Raw genomic sequence first — 22,886 nt, 5'->3', positions numbered from 1 at the left:
CAGAGTAACCATGTAGATGTAGATCGCGGAATATTCAGTTTCTAAAGATTTTCGAAACGGGATGTCCCAAGCGCCTAGCTCAAAGTGCTATCCGGCGTTCAAAGACTGTAAATCCCCTTCGTGCGGCCGTAAGCACGTCGGAACCTTTTCACATGAGTCACGTGACTAAAATGTCAGCCCCGCCAACGCACTGCCCTTTTACACCTAGCGTCTGCGATACTACCGCCATCTGTATATGTGCATATCGCTATCCTACGACTTTTGTCACTCCATTGTTATGGTTCCGAAACAGTTCCTAGAGGGCTTCTTGGCGGGAGGTCTCCGTTTGCGATGACGACCTGGAGGTCCGCAGATGACTGCACAGATACATTTTTAAAAAACCAGCTCGGAAGCAGATGAGGGAGCCCTGCGCTTTGTTTTTGTTCCCACGCAGAAGCAGTGGTCGCGTTTCTGTGGCAGGTCGGGTGGCTTGGCGCTCAGGTCGCCCACACCTGCGGCAGCCGCAGCCGGCAGGTCAGTAACCAGGCAGCAGCGGCGCGTGGTCTGCGAACCGCACGCGCAGACCAGTCCGCCAGCCGCCGCCTCCACGGACGCATCGGATCGCAGGTCAGTGCACGCCGGCGCCCGCTCCTCGCCGCCGCAGCTTTCTGCAGGGCACAGGCTCCCATTCTCCTTTAAAATGTAAATGGTTTCAGGCAATGTAGCTGATGAGAAAATTGCTCTCAGGTCGAGCATAAATATACAAGTGTGATCAAAAAGCAACGGTAATTTTTTAATTTTGCAGTTTGTAAACATCCGATTTTCAAATTTTTTTTTTTTTAGCTTGGGGCACACATGTTCCTGATACACGTTTGCATTTCAGCTGTTCTGAGCAGTTTATTGTTGACAATCGAAAAGGTTGTACGTGTTTTTGGGTGCTTGGCGATTTTTTACTTTCGAAACAGTTGGATCAAACAATCTGCAATAAATTTTGCTTGAAAAATGGAATTTAGTACAGCACCACATTCGAAATGTTGACTGTGGATTTTGGCGAATCTTTTCATAGGTCTCTTCAGTTTTGGGGACAGGAAAAAGTCGCATGGGGCCAAGTCTGGTGAATATGGTGGCTGAAGCACTATTGTCGTGTTGTTTTTGCCCAAAAAATCACTCAGAAGTAACGACGAATGGGCAGGTGCATTGTCGTGATGCAAAAACCATGGATTGTTTTTCCATAATTCCGAACGTTTTTTGCGCATTGCTTCTCGCAAACAGCGCATAACGTCAAGGTAATACTCCTTATTGACAGTACGACCTTGAGGCAAAAATTCATGATGCACTATGCCACGGTCATCGAAAAAATAAAAAATAAAAACATTGAGCAGAACTTTGACATTTGATCGAACTTGTCGTGCTTCTTTCGGTCTTGGCACTCCGGGATGCTTCCATTGGGAATATTGGTCTTTCGTTTCGACGTCATAACCGTAAATCTATGTTTCATCACCAGTTATGACCCTTTTGAGCAAATCAGATGGTAGAGCACTTGTTCGCGAAAGGCAAAGGTCCCGAGTTCGAGTCTCGGTCCGGCACACAGGAAGTTTCATATCAGCGCACACTCCGCTGCAGAGTGAAAGTCTCATTCTGGAAACATCCCCCAGGCTGCGGCTAAGCCATGTCTGTGCTATATCCTTTCTTTCAGGAGTGCTAGTTTTCGCAGGAGAGCTTCTGTAAAGTTTGGAAGGTAGGAGACGAGGTACTGGCAGAAGTAGAGCTGTGAGGACTGGGCGTGAGTCATGCTTGGGTAGCCCAGATGGTAGAGCACTTGCCCGCGAAAGGCAAAGGTCCCGATTTCGATTCTCGGTCCGGCACACAGTTTTAATCTGCCAGGAAGTTTCATATCAGCGCACACTCCGCTGCAGAGTGAAAATCTCATCCTGGAAATCAGGATCATTGACGTCATTCAAGAGCTCCCGAGCGATGCTCATGCGACGGTTCTTCTTATCAAAATTGAGAAGTTTTGTAACAAACTTCGCTGACACATGTCTCGTGCCCAAAACATCCGAAAAAATTACATGACACAGCCGACAGATATGCGAACATCCTCAGAAACTTCTCTTACAGTAATTCGAAGATTTTCCAAAACAATTTCCTTCACAGCTTCGACGTTATCATCTGTTGTTGATGTGCTGGGACGTCCAGAGCGAGGTTCGTCATTGGCATCTTCTCGGCCATCTTCGAAGATCTTGTACCACTTGTAAACTTTTTTATTTTTTACTTAGAGCAGAATCACCGTATGCCGCTGTCAACATTTCAAGTGTTTTAGAGTACTTGATTCCATTTTTCACACAAAATTTGATCCATATTCTTTGCTCAATATTTTATAATAATCGAAAATCGCGGAGCACACTGAAACACGTCAAACCTTTCTATCTGTCAAAAACAAACGAAGTAGTCTATGCTGTGCACTTAAAACTGTTAACATATGTTCGGGACATGTGTACCAACACAGTAAAAAGAAAAAAACGATCGATAATTGAATGTACGTTGCCCGAGCAATTTTAAAAGTCACCTTACTTTTTGAACAGCCCTCGTATGCGTGCGAGAATGATCTTTTTGTAACGTGAATTTTCCTTCACTGTATAGAATTCGCGTTGAAGGCAGCATCACATCCTTCTATAGGCGAGCGTACTACCTGCTTTCAAGAGTCCCCTCAATTATGTAAAGTGCTCCTACTCCTCTCGCAAAAATTAAACTCCAGCAGCAAATCAATAGTTCCCCACATCTTCTTGTCATCGCTACGTGTTTTTCACGTGTAGTCACTTGCGACCTGTAAATTACTGTTGGATAGCCGTCGCTTGTGTAAAACACCTTATCAGTGAAAAGTACGTTGTTCCACGCGCGCTCAGATGGAGCACACTGTGCTGATACTTGCAGAATACGAACAATGGTATCAGACATGTAAAATTAAGAGGATTACTCGAGGTTAGGAGAAATAATTGCAAGAAGTATACCGTGTAAGCAAGAACCCAAGACTCAATACAAAATGCACGTGCCACATGAAGAAAAGTATAGGCGTTGTGGAGGTAGGGTTTATGGAGGTGACAGTCTAACTAGGGAACCGCGTCCACATTTATATTATATGCAGGGCTTTGTCAAGATGGAAGTATAGGGTGACAGTTATTGAAAGACATGAAAAATAACGTAAATTACTTACAAACTATGGCGTGGACGCTCTTTACTCAACATTTGAACGTCACTACAGATATTCGGATTTAGGTTATGACATATTCGATATGCTTGCCATCCTTGGCAATGATGTGGCGCAGACGAATAGCGAAATTCTGCATGGCCCGCTGAAGTTTCGGAACATAGATGCTGTCGATGACCTCCTGAACGGCTGAATAAAATCTTCACGTTGGCCGATGTGGCCGCCCGGTTCTAGGCGCTTCAGACTGGAACCGCGCGACCGCTACGGTCGCAGGTTCGAATCCTGCCTCGGGCATGGATGTGTGGTGTTCTTAGGTTAGTTAGGTTTAAGTAGTTCTAAGTTCTAGGGGACTGATGACCTCAGATGTTAAGTCCCATAGTGCTCAGAGCCATTTGAACCATTTGATTTTGAATCAAATCTTCTCGCCTTTCAAGGTGCATCAATTAGAATAAAATTCTCGATCTCCTGAATGGCTATTTTCAGTTGAACAATGGTTTTGGGATTTTTGCTGTATGCCCTCTCTTTAACATAGCCCCACAAAAAGGAGTCGCATGTGTCCAGATACCGAGAATAAGGTGGAAAATCGAGGCCCATGCCAGTGGCCTCTGGGTAACCCAGAGTCAGAATGCGGTCCCCAAAGTGCTCCTCCAGGACATCAAACACTCTGTTGCAACCGTTTCGGGTCGAACTCCGTCTTGCATAAATCACATCTTGTCAAAATCAGGGTCACTTTGGATAATGGGGAGAAGTCATCTTCCAAAACCTTCCCGTACCGTTCGGTAGGCTCCGTGCCATCAAGGAACATCGGACCGATTATTTCGTGACTGGACATTGCACACCACACAGTTGCCCGTTGAGGGTGAAGAGGCTTCTCGATCGCGAAATTCGGATTCTCAGTCCCCCAATGCGCCAATTTTGCTTATTGACAAAGCCATCCAAATGCCAGTGGGATTCGTCGCTAAAACAAACCATACTAATTTCCATCATGCCCCGCGGCCAACGGTACAGTTTGAATGTCCTGACGCAAACCGTTCAGAAGTTACGACGATTTTATTTCATAGAATTCAGTAATTGTCACACTGTATGTATGTGTTTGTTATTTCGGACAAGTCCGAATGAGCAGATACCCACGTATTATAATTAAGGCGATTCTGGCTAATGATTCCTTGATTTATTCAGTGCAGATACCCACGAGAATTGGCGAAACGCCACGAGTAATGAGGACAATGGGCAAGGACACTACTATCAGTAGTGTGTGGATAATGTGAATTTGCGTCTGACGGGAGGTGTTCTAGCATAAGTCCGTGCAGGTGCGATGAGCACTGTGTCCGGATAGGTTAGTGGTCAGAGCGCCTGCCTAGTGAACAGGAGACCCGGGTTAGAATCCAAGTCCGGCACAAATTTTCAACTTTCCCCTTTGATGTAAATCAGAGCCAACCAGTAGCTAAATGTCAATAATTCCTTTGTGTCTATAAATGAAAGTGACTGAAGTGGGAGCTCTAGATCGCTAAGCATTTAGAAAGAAACAGCATTTTTAACGCGGGACGGATGTGGATTGAACCATTAATGTGGAGTATTTGCCAGGCAGCCTTTGGCGCCGGGAGAAAAGTACAGAACGGTAATCTGAGGAGGTGGGATCGAGTCCTTTTGCGGGATTTTTTTTTTTATTTTCTATTTCTGCGTTGCTTACAATGCAAATAAAGCGAAATAATGGTCAAAATATTGTATTTACTATTCTTTTCGTCAAAGGTATGAAATAAAAAGGCAAAGGAAAATTTCGGATTTCAAATAAATTTTCAAGAAAGCATTGTACCGTACGTACAGCGTCCATAGCAACCCTGCAAATAACTTTCCAACAAAAGTTGTAATTAAAGGGTGCAGGATATCGTATTCCGTTAGTCAGCAACTACACGCAAACAGTAGGTTTCCAGCATAGATAAAATTGTGCCATCGAGGGACAAAACGAAATCACACCGCGAGAAGACTGCATCAAAATACACTGCTGGCCACCGTAAATGCAACACCGAGAAAGACAAGAGATAGCACAACAAAATTTATTTTGTAGATAACATGTTGACCAAGTATCAAATGATTACGTTTACAGACGTCTGTGACATGTGGTTCCTGCCAGAATCAGTAGCCAGAGTAGCCTCCATTGTTGGAGATTACCGCTGCCACACGTCTCGGCATTGAGACAAAGAGACGTTGGATGTGTTCCTGGGGTACAGCAGCCAGAGCAGCTTCCACACGTTGCCAAAGATCATCTGGTGTGGCAGCTGGGGATGTAATCTGGGTCACTCGTTGAGCAACCATGGACCACATGTTTTCTATCGGCGAAAGATCCGGAGAGCGAGCCGGCCAGGGAAGCAACTCAATCTGGTTATTGACGAAGAACCTTTGGACAATGCGTGCCACGTGTGGTCTCGCATTATCCTGTTGAAATATGGCTGTGGCCGAGCCCTGAAGGTAAGGAAAGACAACTGGATCCAGCACCTCGGATATGTAGCACCGGCTATTTAAAGTACCGGCAATGCCTACTAGAGGCGTGCGAGAGTAATATCCTATACCGCCCCATACCATAATACCCGGTGCAAGACCAGTGTGGCGGTGCATAATGCAGCTGTCCAGCACCCTCTCTCCACGGTGTCTCCACACTCGAATCTGACCATCGTGGTGCTGCAGACAGAAGCGTGCCTCGTCAGTAAAGACAACGTCATTCCATTCTGCCGTCCACATCCGTCTGTCATCACACCATTGGCGACGGAGACGTCTGCGGTTGTGCGTCAATGGTAGACGAAGCAATGGATGTCTTGCGGACAGACCACTCTGCTGTAAACGGCGTCGAATGGTACGCGCAGACACTGGACGATGCGTTACAGACGCAATGTGCTGTGCTATGGTTCGGGATGTCACTGAGCGATCCGTCACTGCCATGCGCACAATTTGCCTATCAGCACGTGCAGTGGTGCACCGAGGTGAATGCGATCGACCACGTCGGTCCGTCGTACCCTCCTGCATCCAACGGGCACATATCCGCATTACAGTTGTTTGGTTTCGTCCAACACGACTAGCGATTCCTCTGTATGATAATCCACAATCTCGGTAAGCCACTATCCTTCCTCTGTCGAACTCGGATACTTGATCAAAAGATGTTCGCTGTTGTCTACAAGGCATAACTGATCGTCTTGTGAAACAACCACAAGGTAAACACACGTGCCGAACGTACACTCTTCGAAATCGCCAAGCCTTAAATGGCGCTATGAGGTGGCGCCACAGGCGCGTGTGATGTGCGTCTGCGCTGAAATTCTAATCAGTTGCGTATCTCATCGCTGTAAACTCATGGTGTAAATTTCACTTGATTCGGATGCTTCCTTCAGGGTGTTGCATTTACGGTGGCCAGCAGTGTACATTCCATTGCACGTTGAAACGTCCCCTTTGAACAATTATACACGACTGTCCTTAAACTGACACACAATATTTTGTTAGCGCAACGCAATCTGACTTTCAAAATTCCCGACAAAAGAATGGCCCTGACTAACATTAAACTATACCTTTCACAAATCACTTACCTCACAAAAATCTTCGCTGCTCAAGCTACTGCAATACAGCGAGCGCCACTACTGCCAGCTAAATAAAAGATTCAAACTATGGAAGGCACTAACTACTGATAGGGATAGTTAGCAAATGAAAGATATTAATAGAGAACAAACAATGTATTTACCTTGATATCATCATATATAAATATAGCAGTTCATGACAAATTTCAAAACTCCGCCATCTCTCTCCCCACATCCACCACTGCTGGCGGCTCACCTCCAACTGTGCAACGCTACGCGCTGTTCACATCCAGCTGCCGCTGCCCAACACTACAATGGCAGACAACAATGCAAACTAGCCACAGACTGCACACAGCACAGCCAGTGATTTTCATATTGAGCGCTACGTAACGTTGCCAATAAGAAAACATAAACAGCCTACTTACATAGAGAAAACATAAACAGCCTACTTACATAGCCCCCATGCACCCCACAAAAAATTTTACAAATTGGTTTGGGCAGTGGCCAATACAGATTTGAAAAAATTTTTCATAATTACAATAACAAAGAAATCAAATGCACACACTTATTGATACAATGTTGGTCAAAAGCTAAATTTTCTCACAGTCCATAAAGATAGTTCTGATCATTCATAATAATAGTAATTACAGGTTTTTTTCACAAAGTCTCATTAGTAAAAGAAATTGCAGACAGAAGTAGTGGATTTCCATGCAGTCTTGAAGAAGTAGTGTTGTCCTTCCAACGGAAAGACAGTGCTGACTCTTGACATGCATACAGGTAATGGGCCACAACAGAGCAAACCCACAGTAGAGTCAGTCGAAATTTTGAAGAGTATTGGTAGGTAGGTCATCACAGAACAGACCCACTGGAGTCCTGGTAGAGATTGTGGTATTGGTGGGCCACCAGAGGTGCAGACCCACTGCAGTCCTTGTAGAAATAATGGCGTTGGTGAGTCAGCAAAGGTGTAGACCCACTGTAGTCCTTGTAGAGACGGCCAGCAGCCATCCGTTGCGACTGTGCAGGTGCACAATCACCATCGACGATACTTGCGGAGAATATAGCCAGTCCATAAACCACCACTTGTCCACTCACAAAAAATTTGTTTGACCTGTCCTTAGAACCAGCAATGCTGTTATCCAGTCCCTTGCTGAATCATTAACACACGTGCAAACACAATCAGTCCCTACTTCTCACATATTGTCCATATACTATGACCAACAGAAACGTGTGCTGTGAAATGTAACTAACAAGTTCATAATATCATGAACTGGTGACAATTACAATTTTATAACATAAGAATAGAATAACAAAGGTACAAAATACATCATTAAAAACATAACAATACAGATAACATTTGTAGTACCAGCTTTACAAAAGAATCGAAATAACATATCCATCAGAGTTACAGGAATTGTGACATAAGTAAATATATAAAATAATGAGAATAGTTTTCGAAACATTAATTTCACACATGAACATTGAAACAGAACAGAATTGTAAACAACTTTACAAAGAAAATAACATATTATTAATGCAACTTATATTTGAGGATAACAGTATTCCTCCTCATAGTGAATATAGCTTAGTACTAGAAAAATTCTACAACATAAATCGTATTAGCTAAACACATAAAGACAGGAAAAACACAAATACACAAGAGTACACACACATATAGCGGAATAATACAAAAGGAAAGGACAGGGTTTGTTTTACTGCAGTATTTTGCATGGAGATCTCCCTTTGTTCATCATTATTCCCAAAAGTACTATCTATACCTGCTTTCTGTACTTTTTTCGTTTAACTTCTCAATGCATTTCTTCCAATTCATCGCAACTCATTCTCTTATATAGTCTACCCCCTCTTAAGCTAACTTAAATCTACTGAGCTCAGATGCTAAACTAAGGGACGAGGCAATGCAGCAGCACAAAACAAGTAACACAAACAGCAAGGACAAAAAAAATCAAATTTGCAAAGCAAGCTACAGTAAATCTAAATTACCAAGCAATTCAACATTACAACTAATATGAGGCAATGCACAGCAAACAAAAAAATAAATCTGGCTTAGCAGAGTAACACAAATTAAAGTTCAGTAGCACTATGCCTGGCAAACAGCAGCTTATATCTAAACATGACATAGCGTAAGCAGGAAAAATAGTACATTAAAGATAACAATGCAGATAAGGGAAATGTATAATCACATCTTAATGTCTAAGTAATTAAAGTGGTGCACCACAACAACTTATTGTAAAAAAAAATTATTACCATGTACTTGAAAAGAATATTATGTGTGCAGTTACTGTTACTAGTCCTTTCTTATTGTTCTTTCCTTTCCAAGTGCTTCTTTTTTGAAGAATGTGGATCACAAAATTATTATTTAATAGATCTGTTGACAGAAAGTGTTCACATTAGCAAATGCATTTAATTTTATTTTATGAAACCAATGCTGCAACACAGCTGGAAAACAGATGTCAAATGAAATAAGCAATTACGCAAACCAAAGCATAAAAACATCATTCAATAGCTATGTGGCATTTCGTAAGTCAGTAGCTCTCAACTCTCATAGAAAGACACTTGTCATTATCAGGTTTGCAGATGTAAGAATATTTCCCATCAATTCATAAGCATTTCAGTAAATATCATAAATTAAGAGCACAGTGTAATCATATGTTTTCAAGTTCGACCGTGTCGTTTTTGCGATGCTTTCTACAAAGGAACGTCAATAGCGAGGATAATGCCTCCCCTTTTTTTTTTCTACCTGTGCCGCTGAAAGGCTAATGGCTTTTTTTTTTTTTTCGGGCAGCTGTCGCCCAGGTGGGTGCCCGCGACACATTACGTGCAGGTGGTCACTTAACTTCCTTACGGAAATATTTACGACAGCAGTTTCCGCTACAGTGACAGTCTCACATAAAAATATTTCAAAGGTCAAGAATTAGCGTTGCAAATCTGTAGAAACAAAATCCTATAAATATAAGTGTCCAAAAAAAATTTTCGCCGGCATTGTGATACATTCACGCATTTACACACATTTCATAACTCTTAAAGTACGATTCTTGGTTTCCAACATCCTGTTTCACAAGTCAAGAGTCCCTACCCACTATTCATTACTCCTTACCTTATTACACATATACGTATCCATCGACACTCGTCAATATTTCGTCATTATAAATATGAAGCGTAATCAAATAAGTCATATAGCCTCAGCCTATTAATCATAAACATACCTCAGCAGCATAATACACATCGTCGTCGTAAAAATAACATCATAACACCTCAGTTAAATCTCAAAATCGTCGTAGCTTCCTCCAATAATTAAAAAAATTCTCTGCTCATGTCAAAAGTGTCATCTGCCTCAAACGTACTTTAAAATCATGAATCCATACCAAATACATCATTCAAAGCTCTCATAGTATCACAATGGTTCCGAAAAAATATGAGCATTTCACAAAGTACAGACAAAATACAATTTCATAAGTGTGAAGTTATCCAACTGTGTAATTGCGTAAACATCTGTCACTGATGTAATAAAAAAAAGTTTAGATAGCTGTGTAATTTGTGTGTTAGAGAAATATGGTACCGATGTGTAAAGTTGTATAAGCAAATGCCATATTAGCTAGGGTTCCTTGTGGTTGCCACACATATGGTACACAAAGTAAGCGTGTACCCCCCTGAGGATTAATGTAATTATACCCTCAGGTGTTACAGATTACAGCAATGAAATGAAATGTATCACTGAAAACCTTTGTATCATTGTACTTCAAATATCTTTAAAAATAAATGTTTTAAGTACAAAATTAATCACTCAAATGTGCGTCCTGTAGCGCTAAATGTGCGTCTTGCTGTAAGATAGTTCTGTGGAAGTGTCGTACTTATCGTCCTCCGAAAGCTAAGTTCTGCAGAAGTCAATGTACTTACCTCATGATAAACAAAAGTGAAATGCTTTATGTATAGATATCTTAGTTATTACGCGTATTGCCATGATGAAGAAAGTACTGTGCTGTAACGTATTGTTGTGCTACGGAAAAGGCAATCTCATTGTAGCTATACTACAAAAGTTACTACTAAAACATGTTTTACTTTGCAGAATAAAACAGAAAAACTGTGCAGAAATAAAACAGAAACACTACAAAAGCAACATTGTAAATTGTCACTCATTAGTAGCGTCGTGATAAAATCGTGTAACTGTCACATAAACTAACACTGTGTCATCTGGTATCTCACAGAAAGTACTTTAAATCCAGAATATATTTTCAGGTCAACCAAAATGTTGCATTAAAATCTCATTAGCAGTACTGGTAAATGTTCTAAGTATGTAAGCCTTATAGTCGTTCCATAATCGTGCAACTAACAAGCAAGAATGTACACACACAATAACACTGCTGCGTCTGTTCACTATAACAATGCATTCGTCATTTCTGTTTAAATAAGTTCTCTTGGTTCTTGATTGGATATTTAACTTCAAACATTGTTGTATGTTAACAGATTCTAAGTCTGACAAAGCACACTAGAAATGTGAAGTGAAAAGTTTTATACCAAAGACTAAGTTAAAAAGCAGATTATCTCTCAATAAATGGTTTTACATGTGAAATGTGGTGTAAACCTTTACTCTTCATAGTACTCAGAGTTTGAACTTGAATGCAATTGTCAGGCGGTATACGTCGGTAAAGAATACTGGAATTTTTCTCAAGGTTAGCGTCTATGTTATTTTTCTCTGAGCCAGCCGGCGCACATGGGTGCCTGCGGCGCGAGTCATTGTCTGTCTCTTTGTTGGCGCGCGCTGTTATTGGGATTAGGAGACCTAACTTCTACAAATTCACCTCCTCGAGAGGGCCCAGCCGTGTTAGAATCCCGCCAGTTCTGATGAAATTCACGTCTGTCGTTATGATTATATCGTCTGTCGTCATGTCGGTAGATTCCGTAGTTTCTTCCTTGTCGGTCACGTGGTGGAAAATTTCTCCCTGAATCGTAACTCCGCGCTGAACTGTTGCGTCTGAAGTTATTCTGTCTCCCCTGGTAATAATTGTTTTGGTTCCCATATTGTCTGTTTCTGTGGTTATCTCTGTCATATTCATTACTACGGAAATGCAATCTTTCTCTGTAACTATTATTACTCTGCCAGTGGTTGTCATATGGGTGGTGTCTGTTTTGGTCACGATTTGCGTTGTAAGAATAGCCTTGTCGTGTCCAGTTATTGTTTCTGTCGTAACGGAATTGTGACGTATGTGACCTGTAGTGATTGTTTTCCTGTTTTCGCATCCCGCGACTGTCAGTGTCACTTTCCAGTTCTTGTAACAGTCCCTGAAAAGCCTCGATGTCTTCTTTGCAACGTCCTGCTAAAATAATATGTCGTAAATGTTCTGGTAATTTGATTAAGCAAATGCGGATGAGTTCTGAGGGGCTGTATGGGTTTGACAGGTACTGATTCTTGTGCAACATGTCTTCAAAATATTTCACAAGACTGGAGAATTCAGATTGTTCGAAATGTTTCATCATTATGATACCATGTTTTACTCGGTCTTGTGTGGCTTGAGACCAATATGCTGAGAGGAAGGCATGGTAAAATTCTCCTTCACTGTGGCAATCGTGAATGACTGATCGCATTCTCACAGCTGGTTCATTCTCTAAGTAGCCACACATAAATTCTAATCTGTGTTCCAACGACCAGTTGGGAGGAAAACAATGAGAGAATTGATGGAGCCATGCTTGTGGATGAATGTCGTTGCCAGAATTCTTAAATGTTTTGAATTTACGTGTAGTAATGAACAGCTTATAGTCAAAATCATCATGTCGGCGAGTCGCATATCGGTCATTGTTAGGTCGTGTCGGCCGTTCCATCTCAAAAGTTGGTGCACATTGCCAATTTCTTTCATAACTTCTGAAATGCCCTGTGTTATTATTTTGCGGCTTTTCCGTGTTTCTAAGTCCCTCTTCCCGTGTTGGAGCGCGAGTGTCCTCTGAAATACGTAATTCTTGTATTACCTGTGTCAGCTGATCTTGTACTTCCCGGATTTCTCTTTGGTGTTGTGTATTAATTTGATTCTGATTTTGTTTGAATTTTCTTATTTGTTCATACTCTTTTGTGTCAGTGAAGGCTACGGGTCTTGTGTCATTCAGATCATCATCTACCTTTGTAGATAAGTTAGTGACCTGATCCGAAAGTTCGGCTACTTTCTCCGATAGTGTACTTATTTCTTCAGTGTGTTTTTCTGAACCAAGTTTCAGAGTATCTACTGTGTCCTTAAAGTTTTCCTGAGTTTTTGCAAGTTGCGTAACCTAATCGGTAGATGCAACTGAGTCAAATTTAGCTTGCAAGGTCTCATGATTTTCATGAACAATAATTTGCAGTTCTTTTATGGCTGCTTCGTGATTCTGTAATGCATTTTCATGCCGCGAAAAAATAGGTTGAAAATGCTCACAAATTTGAGTTTTTACGTCATTACAGACTTTTTGACATTTCGATTCAATGTTATGTAACTCAGTAGTTAAATCTTCACGCGTTTGTTCAAGAGTTTGTTCCAATGAGTCTAACTTTTGAAGCTGTTGCTGTGTTTGTCTCTGATTTTGTTCCAGTGTGTCTAACTTTTCAAGCTTTTGTCCCATCTGTTGCATTAATTGTAATAACAATGCACTGGTGTCTGAAACATGTTCCTCAGTGCTTTTCGGCAGTGAAGTTGCACCGGCAACATTCACATTTTGACAAGTGGAAAATGTGTCTTGACTCATTTGAGAAAACGGTGAGAACCCAAAACCTGAGTCTGCAGTATTTGCAATATTGTGTTCTGTCATTCCCGATTCCTGAGGCGAGCTGTTGCCGACCAATCGATCGATAACGCTTCCCTGTTCACTACCTGTTTCACTGTCTACACCACTGTTTGCCGCCCGCTCCATTTCCCTATGCGCAATTACCAAATTACTACTTTGAACATTAGTTAATTCATTACTCGGTGGCGCTAACACACTGCTTTCTTCACTGTCATTTCTCAGTTTACTTTGGAGCCTAGTATTACGTTTTTCACACGCCATTATTGTCACAATATTTCACACGACAACACAGAAAAACACAATTTGAAGATCAAAAATAAGAGAACACATTAACATAGCACTGAAAATAATATCTAGTTAATTGCAGCTGCGAAATACTTGGTGCAAATCTACATGCATACCACAACTGTTTTACTGTACAACAATGAAAGACTGCAACTACAAAGGAGATTTTCTCTACAATTACGCGCTAGCAATAAACAAAATCTACACTAATTACACAAACTACAACAAAAAATCAGAAGATTCCAGTGAGGTATCCTCGGCTAAGCGTCGACATATGAAACGTCCCCTTTGAACAATTATACACGACTGTCCTTAAACTGACACACAATATTTTGTTAGCGCAACGCAATCTGACTTTCAAAATTCCCTACAAAAGAATGGCCCTGACTAACATTAAACTATACCTTTCACAAATCACTTACCTCACAAAAATCTTCGCTGCTCAAGCTACTGCAATACAGCGAGCGCCACTACTGCCAGCTAAATAAAAGATTCAAACTATGGAAGGCACTAACTACTGATAGGGATAGTTAGCAAATGAAAGATATTAATAGAGAACAAACAATGTATTTACCTTGATATCATCATATATAAATATAGCAGTTCATGACAAATTTCAAAACTCCGCCATCTCTCTCCCCACATCCACCACTGCCGGCGGCTCACCTCCAACTGCGCAACGCTACGCGCTGTTCACATCCAGCTGCCGCTGCCCAACACTACAATGGCAGACAACAATGCAAACTAGCCACAGACTGCACACAGCACAGCCAGTGATTTTCATATTGAGCGCTACGTAACGTTGCCAATAAGAAAACATAAACAGCCTACTTACATAGAGAAAACATAAACAGCCTACTTACAACGTCACCAGCCATCCTCATCAGTATTCGACGAAGTAATGGAGCAAGCGCGGTTTCCTGCCAAGCTGTGCGATGAGAGAGAGAGAGAGAGAGAGAGAGAGAGAGAGAGAGAGAGAGAGAGAGAGAGAGAGGGAGAGAGAATCTTTTATGAACGTCTACAGAAAATTCAAAGCAACCATGTAATTGCAAAAATGCGGCGACAAGAACGTGTGCAAAATGCCTAGGCAATTACCGATTCCCTCTTTTGACGAACACTTGTAAACCATGAACTGCAAAATAATATAAATCTCTAATTTTATATACGAAATTCTGCCATACGCCTTACAATCCCTTCCTTTGCTTTTTCTTCATTATTTCATCTACAGTGTAAGTAAAGCAAAAATTGAAACAAGAAAAATAAAAAACTTTTGCCATAGGGACTCAAGCCCACGGCCCTCGGATTACCGTTCTGTACTCTTTCCGTTATGCCAGCCTCCCTAGTGACTACGCAAACAGAAAAGCCTCACGTGTCTCTGACGAGCGCAATTTTTTTTAAACACGTGGCCGTTTAGAGATTCCACTTCTGTCACTTTCATTTCTGTCCTAGCTCAACATATACCATAAATTTGGACGAAATCGGTGATTAGGAATAGGCGAGGTCCCCTTGTAAGAGGTGATAATGTTTGGTTTGTGGGGCCCTCAACTGTGCAACCATCAGCGACCGGCCCCTCCAAGAGGAGTTGGTCTGATCAGTCCGTATTCGGAGCCTCTGTGTTTCTAATGGACGGTTCCGTTAGACATTAGTGGAGCCACTATAATTTTACTGTAAGTAGCACGACTTCACCGTACAACTGGGGTTACTGTTAGCGAAAAGTAGTTAGGTCCTTCCAGTCGTCTAGGTGCGAGGCTACTGAGGTGTTCAGCCTCCTAACTTTAACTGTACTCAATACAGTGTTTAACCCGCCGTGTGCAGTTCAAGCCAGAGATGGTTCTCTGACTTTTTGTGCTGTTCTTTTCGTACTATGACTCGGGCCCACTATTTCAGGTTACTGTAAACATGAACCAGGATGTTTATTTCAACATCCTCTGTGATCCACTGCTGCCTTTCCCTCTAATATCTTCATCATGAGTATGCTGTGGACACTTCTGTCTTTAAAGACGACAACGGCCGTGTTCGCAGGGCTGCACGCCTACGTTCGTGGTTTGACGAACACACGAGCACCCGAACATACCTCGTCTGGCCTTGAACGCCACCTATTTCTATTCCCCTATCCCCACTATTTGGAACGGCGGCTGAATTAACATCCTCACAGTTTGGTAATTCTACTCTTCAGCAGAATGTGGTATATCGAAGGTCATAATCAGGCTGGAGGCGGTGTTACACGGTATTGGCGTGATGTCTCCTGGAAGGGGGAGGGGGCCGGTGAGGAAGGGGAGTAATGTTTTGCCAAGAGTGCCTAGTTCATTCTGATTGTAAGAAGTATAGAGGGAATGCAAGGTTTGGATAAAAGTATAGAAATACCGCGAGAAATGCATACTGTAAGACATACGAGTAAATGGTGATGATAGCCAAGTCTGCAGGTTACACTGTTGTATTTATTTCGCCATGAACGGCGCCTGTGCAATGTCCTCGATAGGTAGCAAGTAACAGTCGTGGTCAGAACATTGTTTTGAGCAGCTGTGAGCGAATTAGGTCTGAGCTAAGTGGATTCGAACGAGCGCAAATTTTTGGTGCTCATGTGGACGGGTGCTTACGTAATAAAGGGAGCCGAAGAGTTTCGCGTTTGAAGAGGCATCGTATCTAAGATTTATACTGCATACACGAGAAGCGGGAAAGCATCACCCACTAAGTCATTGAGCATTGCGGCGAAAAATAAGAGGAGAGCCGCAAAACTCACTCATGAACCTTATCAGCACCGAAATAACATGAAAGCAGATCAGTAAGCAGGGAATTGCAGGCCGAGCTCGAATTCCAAAACTACTCATCACTGATACAAGCTTGCGTAACAGGAAAACGTGGTGCCATCTGCGCTATGAAGCATTGGAAGAAAGTCATGTGGTCGGATGAGGCTTGTTTCACACTGTTTCCAACTACACCCCAAAAGTAAAACTTGCAGCGGGTTAGTGATGATATGTGCAGCAATATGGGCTGCATGGATTCTCTGCAAGGTTGCCAAGGATTCTGTGACCATTTTGGCTGATCAGGTCGATCCCAAGGTGCAATGCTTGTTCCCCAATGGTGCTGCTGTGCTCCAAGACGATAGAGCGCTGTTCACACAGCTCGCATCGTCCAGGAGTGGTTTTCTGGGCACGGGGGTGAATTGTCGAATCTCCACTAGGAAGCAGAGCAATCTATCTCCAGATGAACGCGTATTAGTGGTTAATCATACCCAGACGTACGCAAACATCGCAGTACCCAAATCCAGCCAGACCTCACCTAGTGAAAATTAACCAATATGCAGAGACGGCGGTAGAAATTTTGTGTTGGTCTTCATGCCAGTTTATTGAGCCTTTGTGGTGTACTTTGAAGAGAATGGTGCGTGATCGCCTTCCTTATCCGTCATCGTTACCTGAACTTGCCACTATTTTGCAGGAAGAATGGTACAATGTTACCTCGAAGACCATACACGAGCTGCATTTATCAAATGGTTCAAATGGCTCTGAGCACTATGGGACTTAACATCTATGGTCATCAGTTCCCTAGAACTTAGAACTACTTAAACCTAACTAACCTAAGGACATCACATAACACCCAGTTATCGCGAGGCAGAGAAAATCCCTGACCCCGCCGGGAATCGAACCCGGGAACCCGGGCGCGGGAAGCAAGAACGCTACCGCACGACCACGAGCTGCGGACCTGCATTTATCCACTCCGAGACAAACGAAAGCTGTTTTGAATGCCAACGGATTTCCTACAACTTATTAGGCATGGTAATGTGATGTGTTTTTGGTGTTTACATATTTTTGTCCAACCCCTTGTAATGGTACTTGAATTACGTAACCATTACGGTACCTCACCTGAACCTCTCGATACCAGCAATATTCTACTGTGTTTCTGTAAAGTAGTTAACATATTTCTGAGACAACATTCAGATTTAATTTCATTAATGTAGAGGTACTTTGATACATCGATATGTTTATGTTGCAATGATATTATTCTTATGTGTATTCTTTCTTTTGTCACTATGATCTTTGTCGTACTTGTAACTCTTGATTTTTGGGCGCCTAAGCGATTATTATTATTAGTTAGAGAGTAGGATCTTGAAAAAGTCAAGTCTTGGACGTCATGTTGGAAAGACGCATAACATAGTCAGCTTATAAAATGTGAACTTTAACAGTGAGGAAGATGTTTTCAAGTATGTTTTGTATTGTGAAGTGATGTTTTGTGAGTTACGTGATACAGCAACAAAAGTAATAAAAAAGAAGTGTAACTTAAATTTGGAGTGCTGATTATTTTTTTACATCACCATTGTCCTGCAAAAGCGTAATCTTCAAGAATGGTTTGTGAAACATATCTATAAAACTTTTGAATGTTGCATAATAAAACCTAGGCCTCTTTGCATCCGAGCTTGGAATCACCACTACCTAGATTGAGCCATGAGTTCACAACGAGACCAGCATGGGAAACACGAAAAGATGAGTGCCTAGTTTTGTGTTAGCTGAGGAGCCAACACCGTGTTACGAGTGGAGGCCGAAATGCACGCGTTTTAGCTCTGCAGGCTGGCGTGAAGGGGGAAGGACTATACTGACGTGAGGTCTGGAACATGACAAGGAATGAGAATTCAGAAAGCGGACATAATTATTTTGATACTCAACTTTGATCCATTAATGATGAATGTCGCTCTTGACAGTACATCAGTCACAATATTATCTGTTCAGAATACATTCTTGAAGATATTACTTATGGTAACTGAATATGGCGCCTTGCTAGGTCGTAGCAAATGACGTAGCTGAAGGCTATGCTAAACTGTCAACTCTGCAAATGAGAGCGTATGTAGTCAGTGAACCATCGCTAGCAGAGTCGGCTGTACAACTGGGGCGAGTGCTAGGGAGTCACTCTAGATTAGACCTGCCGTGTGGCGGCGCTCGGTCTGCAATCACTGATAGTGGCGACACGCGGGTCCGACGCATACTAACGGACCGCGGCCGATTTAAAGGCTACCACCTAGCAAGCGTCATGTCTGGCGGAGACACCTAGTTTATCCATTATTTCAAGAAATGACTTTATTAACTGTGCTCTAATGACACCTGCCACATAATATAACTTTGTTGTTGCCAGAAAATGCAATCTTTAGCAGCGTGAGCAACACTACAATCGTAATTAATTTTTGACCTTTGTTGTGTACACAAGGTGTACTATTAAGCACGAGCAAGAGATGGCCTTGTTGTCCATTGGGAACATGGTTACAATTCACTAGCCTCCATTTTCAGATGGCACTCCGAATCATTTTTGTACTAGTACATCAGCCACTTTCTAGCGTACAGCAAACCAAACACAAGATATTTTACATGCAGTGAAGAAACGTCGAGTCGCCAGTTTTCATAATAACCACATCATCTGTCCACCGCTAGGTTTGGGTCACTCTCATAACCTCCTCAGTTCTGAGCTTAGATTTTGTGAATGAAAAGTGTATACTGGTGGTCACTGCGTTGTTCCGATACAAAAATGACTGAAATACTAAATTTAAAAAAATTGGTCTGATTCACCAGTATACAGTCCGAATAATGCACTTTGTAGACTAATTATCGCACACAATTGTATACAGGATGTTTTAAAAAGAATGATCTGATTTTGGACGGTAATAATTACGAAACAGGGGACGAGCCGGCAAGGAAATGTGTGTTGTGTGAATTGGCGTGACTTGGAGTTTCAGAAAATCGCCGTTAGATATCACTCAATGCGTCCTCTCAATTTACAGTCTGTCAGAAATAAGATGGCATCCGCTGAACACAAAGCGTTTGTTGTGCTGCAGTTTCCAAAGCGTGAATCAGTGATTTCAGTCCAATTTGCTTTTTGTCGGCTTTTTGGCATCCGCCAGCACCCAAAAACATTTGTCGTTGGTATCGCCAGTTTGAAGAGAGAGGATGCTTGTGCAAAGGTAAGAGTCCAAGTCGACCTCGCACTTCCGATGACATGTTGGAAAGATTTAAGCAAACATTTGAGGGGAGTCCCCGAAAGTCTACTCGCCGTTCAAACAGACAACAGGCAATGTCTCATGCGACTATCCGGCGAATGTTAAAGCGTCATTTGGTCTATAAACCATAGAAACCACACTAGTGCAAGCTCTTGTGGTTGGTGATAAAAGGAAATACGTAGACTTCAGCAACGCTCTGCTAGAGAACATGGAAGATGATCCATTTTTACCACAGTTAACTTTCAGTCATGAAGCAACATTTTATGTTAGCGGTAAAGCAAACTGGCATAATGTGCGCATATGGAGACTCCAGAAGCCTCATCGCATTATTGAGCACGAAAGAGACTTTCCAAAGTCAACGTTTTTTGTGCCATTTCTCTTGAAAACGTGTACGGTCCCTTCTTTTTTGAGGGAAACACAGCGACTGGAATGAGCTATGTTAAAATGCTGCGGAATTGGATTTTTCGACAACTTCGGGAGGACTCCAATGATTTCATTTTCCAACAGGATGGAGATCCACCACACTCGCACAACAACGAATATCAGTTTCTCAATGACACTCTGCCTCAATGTAGGACGCCGAGACGCCGAGTCACTGCCCTGCATTCTTGGCCTCCAGGATTGCCAGACATGACCCCATGCGATTTTGGGGATATATGAAGCAAAGTATGTTCATCTCTCCTTTACCTCGTGACATAGAAGAAGTGAGGAACAGAATAACAGCCGCCATAACTTCTGTAAAAGCAGATACACTGTGTAAAGTTTATGACGAATTGAGCATTTTTCTAGATGTTGTTTGTACTGCTGCTGGTGGACACATGGAGCCTAGCTAAAACTTAAAGATTTTGTCAGTATTTTGCAATCCATTCCATGTTTGTAGAATTTTTTTATCAATAAAAATGTTCTGAAATTATTCTATTATTTTTGAAACACATTTTTGATGAAGTCGGACAAATGTCTTGTTTGTATCATAATGTGACATAATTGTGTATAATGAAATGGACTTCACCTCAAACCAATTAAATAAAAATTAAAAAAAACGTTAAAAAAGCTCCAGAGGTAGACGCTACAAGCGAGGTGTTGTGCATCATGGAGAGTTTTACTGCTGAAATTCCGAGAGAGTACATTCTGGGAAGATTTGGGCAACATAGCAACATATTACTTCATTCCACATAAGTCTCGCGAAATCAGTAACAAAATCTGCATCTCAAAACACTGATGCCATGATTTTTGCAGCTGAAGACTGTGTCTTGAATTTTTTTTTCTGTGGTGACCCTATCTGACGAAATTCCATGGACTGGCGTTTCGTATTCAAGTTCCATAGGATTTCACACACAATAGGATCGAAAAAGCACATATTCCATTGTTGTGACTTATTGTATATTTCCCCTGCTTACGCTGAGGTGACAAAAATCATGGGTCAGCGGTATGCACATATACAAATGGCGGCAGTATCGCGTGCACAAGGTGTAAAAGAGCAGTGCACTGGCGGAACTGTCATTTGTACTCAGGTGATTCGTGTAAAAATGTTTCCCACGCGGTTATGGCCTCACGACAGGAATTTAAAGACTCTGAACGCGGACTGGTAGGTGGAACTAGAAGCGTGGAACATTTCATTTCAGAAATCGTTAAGGAATTCAAGAGTATGCCAAGAATACCAGATTTCAAGCATTATTTTCCAACACGGACAACACAGTGGTCGACGGCCTTCGCGTAACGACTGGCAGCAGCGGCGCTTTCGTAGAGTTGTCGGTGCTAAGAGAGAAGCTGCACTGCGTCAAATAAGCACAGAAATTCATGTGGGACGAACGACGAACGTATCCGTTAGGCCAGTGCCGCAAAATTTGGCGTTAATGAAGTGTGGCAGCAGACGGCTGACGCGAGTGCCCTTGCTAACAGCGCGAAGTCGCTTGCAGAAGTCGGCACGGTAGCTCAGCGTGCTCGGTCAGAGGGCTGCTCTCCCTCTTTAATAATAAAATTGAGTAAAGGAATAAACGATCAACTTGAACGGATGTCTTGTGATGTCCGCCCAGACCAAACGCAACGAACAATACCGAACAAAACGAAAAAAAAAAGAAAAAGAAGATAGCCAGTTGTCAGCACGAGCCCGGGTTCGATTCCCGGCTGGGTCGGGGATTTTCTCCGCTCAGGAACTGGGTGTTGCTTTGTCTTCATCATCACTTCATCCCCATCCTCCGCGCAGGTCGCCCAATGTGGCGTCAAATGTAATAAGACCTGCAACAAGGCGGCCGGACCTGCCCCGCAAGGTGCCTCGTGGCCAATGACGCCAAACCCTCATTTCCATTTTTCCTGGACTTGTGTACATATTTTTTGGAACCTAGACGACTGGAAAACCGTGACATGGTCAAATGAGTCCCGATTTCAGCTGGTAGGAGCTGATGGTAGAGTTCGAATGTGGCATAGCCCTGAACCCAAGTTGTGCAAACTGGTAGTGGCTCCGTAATGGACTGGGCTGTGTTTATGTGGAATAGACTGAGTCCTCCGGTCCAACTGAAACGCTCATTAACTGGAAATAGTTACGTTCGGTTACTTGGATACTGTTTGCAGCCATTCATGGATTTCATGTTCCCAAACAACGATGGTATTTTTATGGACAGCAATTCGCAATTTCAGAAAACTCTGGACAGTTCAAGTGAATGGTTTGTGCACACTGGTCGCCAGATATGAGTCCCATCGAGCATTTATGGTACATAATCGAGAGGTCAGTTCGTGAACATAGCCCTGCACTGAAAACACTTTCGCAATTTTGGCGGCTTACTTTACTTTACTTTTTCGTGTCCGGAAACTACAATTTGTTTGCCCAATATTGAGCAATGTCCAATGCTTTTTCTATAGCCAGCCATAGATCGTCGAGGGTGCATCTGTGCGGACAGGCTGGGCATTGTAGGAGATGTTCCATGTCCTGTCGAGTGCCGCAGTCGCATTTGTCGTCATTTTCGTCCAACAAACCCCATTTGATCAGATTAGATTTCACAGGAGCCACCCCAGTTCTGATGCGGTTAAGCATTCTCCAGGTTTTCCAATCACCAGAAACGCCGCTTGGTGGGTCCTCTCTTAGTGGATAGTAGATGGGGGGGCTCATCTAAGGCGCAACTTAGGAAAC

The 22,886-nt window shown here is 42.4% G+C and overlaps 1 protein-coding gene across 1 annotated transcript in view; it reads left to right on the top strand.

The window, feature by feature from the left end:
* The first annotated feature begins 583 nt into the window (after positions 1-583).
* The window catches only part of LOC126474772 (uncharacterized), a 225,256-nt gene continuing 202,953 nt past the window's right edge, over positions 584-22,886 (top strand). Inside the window, exon 1 of the mRNA XM_050102247.1 lies at positions 584-606. The gene's annotated coding sequence lies outside the window, so the exon portion shown is untranslated. The remainder of the gene's footprint in view (positions 607-22,886) is intronic.

The sequence above is a fragment of the Schistocerca serialis genome, chromosome 4 (genome assembly GCF_023864345.2).
Source record: "Schistocerca serialis cubense isolate TAMUIC-IGC-003099 chromosome 4, iqSchSeri2.2, whole genome shotgun sequence".
Taxonomy (NCBI): Eukaryota; Metazoa; Arthropoda; class Insecta; order Orthoptera; family Acrididae; genus Schistocerca; species Schistocerca serialis.
This window is presented reverse-complemented; position numbering and strand designations above follow the sequence as displayed.